Below are 8,888 nucleotides of genomic sequence, written 5' to 3' on the forward strand. Positions count from 1 at the left end.
ATCTTTAAGATCTTAGGGTAGGAAATAATTCACTAAACAAGATACAAAATGTAAAAACTGCAAATGAAAAGTTTGATAACTTTGGCTATATTAAAATTAGAAATATCTAATTCATCAAAGATTCCATATGTGTTCTTCTTCGTTTTATTCCTTTTCTCCTTCTTACCACTTCCTTTCCCTCTTCTTCCCTTCGTAAAACATTCAGTACTAAAAAGTTAGGTGAGGACAAGTCAGATAGTTTATCCCATTGGAGGGTGAAGGGAGAACAATCGTGGCACAGAGGGGACATCAGAGTCCAAGCAGCATGGAGGCATCTGCACAGGAGATGTATCAGAGCCTGAACAGCGTAAGCAGGGGAACTGTACAGGGGCAGAAGCCTGGAATGGGCAAGCACAAGGCAAGTTAGAGTACAAGGCAAGTGGGGAAGGCATCCAGACAGGGGGTGCATCCTTTCAAATATACATATGAAAACATATGATGTCTGTGATTTGTTTCAAAATAATACAGGAAGTGAAGGATGTGTGTGGAAGAGGCAGGATCAGCCAAGGGTTACAGTTTGGTAAGTCTGGATGATGGGTACATGGGCTGTATTAGTCTATGTTTTCCTATGTCCAAAATTCTCCATAATAAGCATTTTTTCAGTGTAAACACACACACACCATAATGAAAATGAAAACATAAGCTACAAACCAGTATAAGAATTGTGCTACGCGTATAACTGATGTAGGATTAGAATCCATAATATATAAAGAAAAAAAATCCCTCTATGTCAACAATAGACAAATAATCTGCTTCTCGGAAAGGGAAATATAAAGGCCAAAAAACCTGAAAAAATTCCTAACTTCATAGTAATCAGAAAAATGCAAATCAAAAGCACAATTAGATACTAGTTTATCTTCATCAGATTGACACAAATTAAAAGCCAATGATACGCTGTGTTGTTAAGTCTCATGCACTGCTTGTAGGAGTGTAAATTCATCAACTGTGTTTTGGCATCATTTAGCCAAGTATAAACTCTTACACGTGTGCACCAGGTCATGGGAGTAAGAAGACTTAAGGTAAACTTGTTTGTAATTTAGAAAACAAAAGCAAAAACTGGAAACAAGCCAAATGTCCAATGGAGCAATGGATTAGTAAACTGTGATACACAATGAAATGCCATAAGCAGTGCAAACGTACTGCATACATCAACATGAATGAATCCTGCAAACATAAGGTTGAGTGAAAAAGGCAAATCACAGAAGAATACAAAAAATATAACACCTTTTTATAAAGTTCAAAAACAAGCAAAACTAAACAATGTATTCTTCAACAACACACATACATACATATGTGGTAAAATATAAAGGAAAGCAAGGAATGATAAAAATTCAGGGCAGGTTTGTCATGGAGGGTGAGGATGGAGAGGAGGGAGAGGCTTCAAAGATATTCTTAGAGTTCCATTTCTTAAGACTGGATGTTGGGCACATAAGGGCTCATTTTATTATTTTTATATACATATAACAATACACACTTATACATATATACACATTTATACATATATAAATGTGTATATATACATTTATACACATTTATACATACATATGATTTGTATTGACAAAATATAAAATCTCCTAATAAAAATTTTTAATCGAAACAGAAAGAAGACTATTGATATCTGTAGTAGTTATGAGCAATGAAGATGTTTTTGTCAGTGCTCCATGACAGCCAGGGCAAACACACATGCAGTTTATGCCTGTGGTCTCAGCATCCTCACATGCACCCGCTTTTCACTCAGAAGTTCTGCAGATGGGATATACTAGCAAGAGGACCCTGTGCTCTTGGTGATGGCTGCTGTCACCATTGCTTATCCCAAGATAAACAGAAATGCTAAGGAGAAACAAACGTGGTCTGTGGAATCAGGTAGGTAAAACCTTCCGATTAAATAGTCACTTCTACTTATTTGGAAAGCCTCCCTCAAACTTATTTTCATCATCTGTAAAATGGGCATAAATGTTACCTTGTTAGGTTGACATGAGAATTAAATGAGATTATCTATGCTCAGGATGCAAGGAATGGAAATCTCCTTTTTCAAATTACATTAGAAGAGCTCCAGCATTTGGTGGGAATCTGCTATTACCCTGGGAGGAGGGGAGCCCCACCCTGTTTCTACATCATCCTAAGACTGTCCCAGGCTTACACAGTTATGAGCAATGAGATTTAAACAGACCTAAGAGAAAAATAAATACGATACTATAGCATGTCAGATAGTGAAAATGATAAGAAAAAGCAGGAAAGATGGATAGGAAGTTGGGAGGATTATGGGAGAAGTGGTGGTAAACTGTATCTTCAAATTATGATGTGTTCTATGTAAGATAAGCTTAGATAGGTCACTATCAGTCAATTTTTTTATTCCTTAAAGGGAATAAAGATATTTGAACTATTTGAATTCAAAATCAATTGAATTCAAATATTTGAAGAGTGAATATTAAAACACAGATTAATTGTAAACAAAATAAATCTTTATTCACCTTCTCTCCAGATGGACAGGAAATACTTACATAAAGATGATCAAGAAAATCTGCACTTTGACCTGAACCAAGTATCTTGCATGGTAGTTGGAGTGCTAAATGTGCCAGTTGGCTGAATTGTCCAGCTAAATTTATTTTTTAAAAAAGAAGAACACATCTTTGGAAACATTGTTCTCATCAAACATTAAAATACTAAAATGTTTTTTAAAAAAGAGAGAGCGAGACCTAAGAGACATATCCACCAAATGTAAAATGTGGATTTTAGGTGGATCCTGATTTGAACCAATCAACTATAAAAATATACTCTTGAGAAAATGAGGAAAACATGAATAAGGACTGGGTATTAAAAGATGCCAAAGTGTGATAATGGTATTGTGACTGGATTAAAAAAATTCTTATCCTTTAGACATGAAGCCTAAAATGTATGGATAAATGTTATAACAGCTACAAGTTGCTTTAAAATAACCCAGTGGTGGGAGAGGAGGGGAGGGATAAAGATGGAACAAGAGCAGTCCTGAGATGCTCACTGTAGCTGACTGGTAGGTACAAGGGTGCATTGTTCTCTTTGCGCTACTCTTATTCTGTGTGAAATTTTCCATGGGAGAAGGGAAAGATGGGAGAGGAGGATGGAGGGAGGGAAGCAGGAAGGAAGGAAGATCCTTGGAACAATGCCTCGTATCTCTCAGAGCAAGGGTCCAGCTCTGAGAGTGGTTTCTGCTGCCCTCCTGCAGGAGATAACATCACTGGCCAACGAGAACTTCAGAGGAGGGTGGTTTCACACACTATGCCAATTTCACCATTCTGTTGGGGCCAAAACCTACCCAAAGGGCTGCTGTATCAGAATGCAGGGTCTGAGCAGGCCCAGGCATCCATCCCTCGTGGGTTTCACAACCCTGGCCTTTCTCAGTCCCAGGAAACCATGCGCCAGAAGTGGGGCCACTTTCCTTTTTAAACCTCCTGAAAGATCAAACCAGTTCTGATCTTGGGTAGCCTCGACCTGCAGCGGCTTGAAGCAGGATTTTGGTTCCCTGGACAGACCACCAGGGCCAGTGGCCAGAGACAAGGCCCTGGTCCGTCAGCTTTGTAGAAATGAATTCCCACAAAGAGGTGGAAAGTAGTGAAACAAGTAAAGTGTTTATTAGGAGGAAAAATGGTACGTGTGGATAGACACACATGCAGGCTCAGAGAAACAGTCGCACCTTCGTGGTAGTTTGAATCACTATTTATATGGGGGCATTTCTTCTGGGTTTCCTCTGGCCAATCACCTTGCTTTGCCTGGCTCTGAGTCCACATTTGGTTTATCTCAGGGTCCTCCCCTGTGTGCGTGCGCATCCCTTAGCCAAGATGGATTCTAGCGAAGAGGGCTATGGGTAGGTTGACATCACCTACTATGGGGTGGCGCCCCCTCCCTTTTGGCCACCTGAGGAGACTTTCTGTACGTGTGTAGTCAGGAAGGTCTCCTTAACCTCGAGAATGAGAAATATGTGGTCTCTCTATCTTTTTTCTGGGCAGGGCTCAGCTCCTCTTTCACTCCTGCTATTATCTTCATCTTGGAGTATCTGTCCACAGGGGACAAACTCCAGCTGCTCAGCTTGGGGCCCATCTATCTCCTCTTGAAAAACACCAAACATTTTCATTCCACTCCTTCTGGCACAGCCTGACATCCCTTGAGAAGGAGTTTGGAGCTAAGAACAAGAGCCTGGCCACCCCACACCCAACCCCAGGCCTCTGCCTCCTCCTGGGAAGGGGAAAGACACGGTGTGGACTCTGGGTGGGGATAATTTTTCCTGATAATTCCTGTTCCTCCCCTATTCTACTTCCCCCAACCAATACAGACAAGGAGACATCTCACTATAGACGTGCCAGGATAAAAGTTAAGTGCCCTTGGGTCCCTGTGTTATAAGTAAAGGGAAACTTTCAGGGAGACTCCAGGTGCTGAATGGGGGCTGTTCATTCCCCCTCCCAACAAGAGCTCCTCACTCAGCCACTGGCTTTTACTGCCCCCTTGTGGTGATTTGCTTCTTATAGACAATCCTGCATTACAGATTTCCCACCCACAAAGCCAAGTCGGTTGGTCCCCTGCAAACCTTGCATTGGGGCAGTCTTCATTAAAGATCAGACATTTCGCTCAGTAGTGAGAAAACTTTCTTCCAAAGAAAGTAAGTACATGAGTATCTTGCAGACAATTTCTTTGCTTCTTTTTTGGGGGGGACCATGCCCTGCAGCTTCTGGGATCTTTGTTACCTGACCAGGGATCGAACGTGGGCCCACGGCAATGAAGGCGCCGAGTCTTAACCACTGGACCGCCAGGGAATTCCCTCTTTGCTTTTTAAAAACGTTAACGGTTGAAATTTTTTTTTTTTTTTTTTGGTGGTACGCGGGCCTCTCACTGCTGTGGCCTCTCCCGCTGCGGAGCACAGGCTCCGGACACGCAGGCTCAGCGGCCATGGCTCAAGGGCCCAGCCGCTCCGCGGCATGTGGGATCCTCCCGGACCGGGGCACGAACCCGCGTCCCCTGCACCGGCAGGCGGACTCTCAACCACTGCGCCACCAGAGAAGCCCAACAGTTGAAATTTTTTAAAACAAAAATTTGGGGAGAAAGAAACCTCATGAGGTGGCTATAGGGAAAGGGGATCAGGAAAATGTTCCCTGCCTCCATATGGGTGAAGGAAGCTCTGTAATTCCTGTAAAAAAATGATGCCCCTCTGGACACTGTGCTTGTTCCTGGCAGGGTCGTGGCTGGATCTAACTTAAACTGAGTCCCCCTAAAACCAAGTTTCCCTGTCAAGTTTATGATTAACCTCTCTATCCAAAACAGTATTCCCTTTCTTGTCCTGACCCTGTTCCTCTCAGGACTGAAGAGTATCAAAGAAAAGGGGAGACTGAAACTGAGCAGGACCCAGCAGGACCCTCCCAGGTACAAAAGGCCCTCTGTGTCCCCCGTTTCTTGTTTGTAGAAAAAGGCTTTAGTCCCCTACGCCTTCCCTGAGTTCCAAAGAGCAGACTCAAACAGTTACTAATTAGGGAAGTGAGGGAATGCAGAAACAAAGGAAAAGCAGTAAAGAAACAATAGTTCAGTGATAAAGCAGAGTCCTAGCTTCTTCTCAAGGGATATACATAACAATCTGACACACACCTTTGAGCTGTTCTGTAGAAACTAAGACCCCTCCCCCAGGTGGAGGATAGTGACTACTTGCTGACCACCAGCACTAGACTCCAGACTGGTTGGAACCAGAAGGTTGATGATTAACATTCCAGAAACATCACCCTATTACCTCATCACCAACCAATCAGAAGAAAGTCATACACCCTAGAGCCCTCACCCCAAATGTTGCCTTTAAAAATCCTTCCCTGAAAGCCATTGGGGAGTTTGGGTCTTTTCAGCACAAGCTGCCCCTTCTCCCTGCTTGGTGTCCTACAAATAAATGCTGAACTTTCCTTCACTACAAGCGGGTGTTGGTGATTGTCTTTGGTGAATGTCAGGTTAAAACAGGAGGGAAGGAGGCAGGACACAACCTTTAAAAGAATGACATTACCAGAGGACATGACATAAACTGATTAGAACCAAATAGGTCCAAGATGGCGGACAAGTCAACTTCCACTAGACTTTAAGCCTCAGGATATGCTCATTGTAACACATCAGCAAGCTAAATGACACACCCACAGGCAACATGACAGTTCCAAGGCCAACCATAAAGGTCAAAAAGTAGGCAGTGGGGACATCCCTGGTGGCACAGTGATTAAGAATTCGCCTGCCAATGCAGGGGACACGGGTTTGAGCCCTGGTCCGGGAAGATCCCACATGCCGTCCGTGCACCACAACTACTGAGCCTACGCTCTAGAGCCTGCGAATCACAACTACTGAAGCCCGCGTGCCTAGAGCCCGTGCTCTGCAAAGAGAGAAGCCACCGCAATGAGAAGCCCATGCACTGCAACGAAGACCCAATGCAGCCAAAAATAAATTAATTAAAAAAAAAAAAAGTAGGCAATGGCCTAATTTCTGGAAATCCCCACCTCTTCCCCAAAATAACTGGAATACTCCTCCCACTCATTAGCATATGAAATTACCCACCCTTATAAAAACTGACAACCCCATACCCTGGGGCCACTCTCACCTTCTGAGACGGCCCACACTCTGTCTGTGGAGTGTGTTTCTCTCTAAATAAATTCACTTCTTACCCATCACTTTGTCTCTCACTGAATTCTTTCTGACAAGACATCGAGAACCTGAGCTTCATTAAGTCCTGAGACCAGGTGTGTGATCTCAGTTAAAAGACCGTGGGTTCAAGTCCCAAAGTGAGTTACATGGTTTCAGTTTTAGACCCCAGGGTGAGGACACAGGCAAATGATTTGATGAAACCTGTTTATGGTTTGCTGCTTTCTGTCCTGTGTGGGCTGGTTCTCAGAACACCAAAGAGCAGGACTATCCCCGACCATTCCATACGTCTTACGCCTGAGCAGATAGTGCCAGAACATTGCGAAGTATTCCAATTTACACCCAGAGGCCCTCAACTAGAAACACATCCATCTTCTTCATAACCGTAAGTTTAAGTGTCTGATAGTTGGGTTCTTTTTATTTTATTTTATTTTTTGTTTCAAACTAGTTTATTTAGGGGTTCCATTTTCACTCCTCAATAGATTTTATGTATTTCTCACATGCTTTTTCACTCATTAGTTCATCTAGTTCTGAAGGGTTACTGAGTGTCATCTTCATCAGCCAACCATCTTCATAACAAGATTTGTTGACAAGTCCTGGATTTTCTGCTAGAGCTTCATTAATTTCAGTTACTTCTCCTGATAGAGGAGACTAGAGTTCACTAGCAGCTTTCACACTTTCCAAAGCACCAAATTCCTCTTGTTTGTTCAATTTTGTCCCAACTTCAGGCAGACTACAGTAAACAACATCTCCCAAAGCTTCCTGTGCAAAACTGCTGATTCCTACTGTTCCAACACCGTTTTCTGTTGTTACCCATTCATGTTTGTCTGTGAATTTACGACCCGACAGCAGAACGGGACCGGTGCGCAGCGCCCGGACGGCGCCCGCCCGCAGTCCCCAGGGCCGCGGCGGGCAGGGCGCGTTGGGCACAGAGATGGCGCGCGGGCTGCAGACAGCAGACCGCGGCCCACACGCTCCGCGCCCCTCGCAGCGCCATGTTCGCAGGGGTGCAGAAGGTCTCCGCACAGCATCTAGAGCACCCCCGGCTGGAGGGGGCGGGGCCCCCAGCTGGGTTCTTTTTAAGTTGTAATGCAAGTGCCTGATTTAAGCTCTTGATTGCATCCACTCCAAAGACTGCCATGTGAACATATTGCCAGCCACACAATTAGATGAAGATCTAGGCTGACCCCATTAAGTTCCTCTGTTTTAAAGATCTTTGGTTTGGCCACTTGCTTTTCTCTCCCTGAGTTTTAATTCCTGCTCTTACGTTTTACAGTCACTACTAGGCCCCCACCTTCAACCCCAATAAAAGCAGAACAAGCCCATTCTCTCTCTCTTTCTCTCTCTCTCCCCCAACGACCTTCTGTGGCCTCAGGCATGCTGTGTACCCTCCAGAACTTGTAAGTAATAAACTTGGTTTACTTGTTTCATAGTTTCTTGATGGTTATGGCTGAGGGCGTCTTGCACTCATAATAAGAACCACAAGGGCTGGTCCAGCCACATTAAGGATAGAAAGCAGAGACCTGCACAAAACAATAGCTTTGCCCAAAGGTGACTTCTCTCTAAGCTTCTGATATTCACTACGAACACTGTGTGCGTGTAAGCAGTGCTTATCCATGACTTGGAGGAAAGCTTCCCTTTCTGACTCTTGCTGCCACAGCAATCTTGGAGAGACCAAGCTAGAGAGACTGGAGTCTCAGGAGGGAGCCCAGTAAAGTGGAAACACTCAGGCTGGGCAGCTGGAGAGTCCCATATCATAACTCCATGTCCTTGGGAAACCAATTTAACCTCAGAAGGCTCTTTCATCATCTCTAAACGAGACAAGACACCAGCACCCACCTCAAGGAGTGCTGGGGTGATACACGTGAGGATGGTTGAGATCTGCTCACACCACTGCTTAGACATGCAGAGAAAATGTGGTCAAGTACATCTTCTACACAAGTCATGGGGGTTGGGGTGCCAAGACTATAGTTTGGCATCTCAATCTCCTCTGGTCCAAACCTTCTCTTCCAAGTTCCTTTCCAAGTACAACTTTGGGTTTTTTTGTTTGTTCGTTTGTTTGTTTTCCAAGTGCAACTTTGAATCAGGAATTGTTTAACAGTCTCTTTTGAACAACAGTCTGTTTCAAATGAATTTTCTGTCACTTGGATGGAAACGATACTGTATCCCATCCTTGTGCACCTCTCCAAAATGGTACCTGGGTACACATGAATGTGGGAGAA

At 43.9% G+C, this 8,888-nt stretch overlaps 1 pseudogene; it reads right to left on the reverse strand.

The window, feature by feature from the left end:
- Nucleotides 1-7,108: 7,108 nt before the first annotated feature.
- LOC132597047 (glycine cleavage system H protein, mitochondrial-like) lies at nt 7,109-7,663 on the reverse strand (annotated as a pseudogene).
- Nucleotides 7,664-8,888: the final 1,225 nt, after the last annotated feature.

Source organism: Globicephala melas, chromosome 3 (genome assembly GCF_963455315.2).
Source record: "Globicephala melas chromosome 3, mGloMel1.2, whole genome shotgun sequence".
Classification (NCBI taxonomy): Eukaryota; Metazoa; Chordata; class Mammalia; order Artiodactyla; family Delphinidae; genus Globicephala; species Globicephala melas.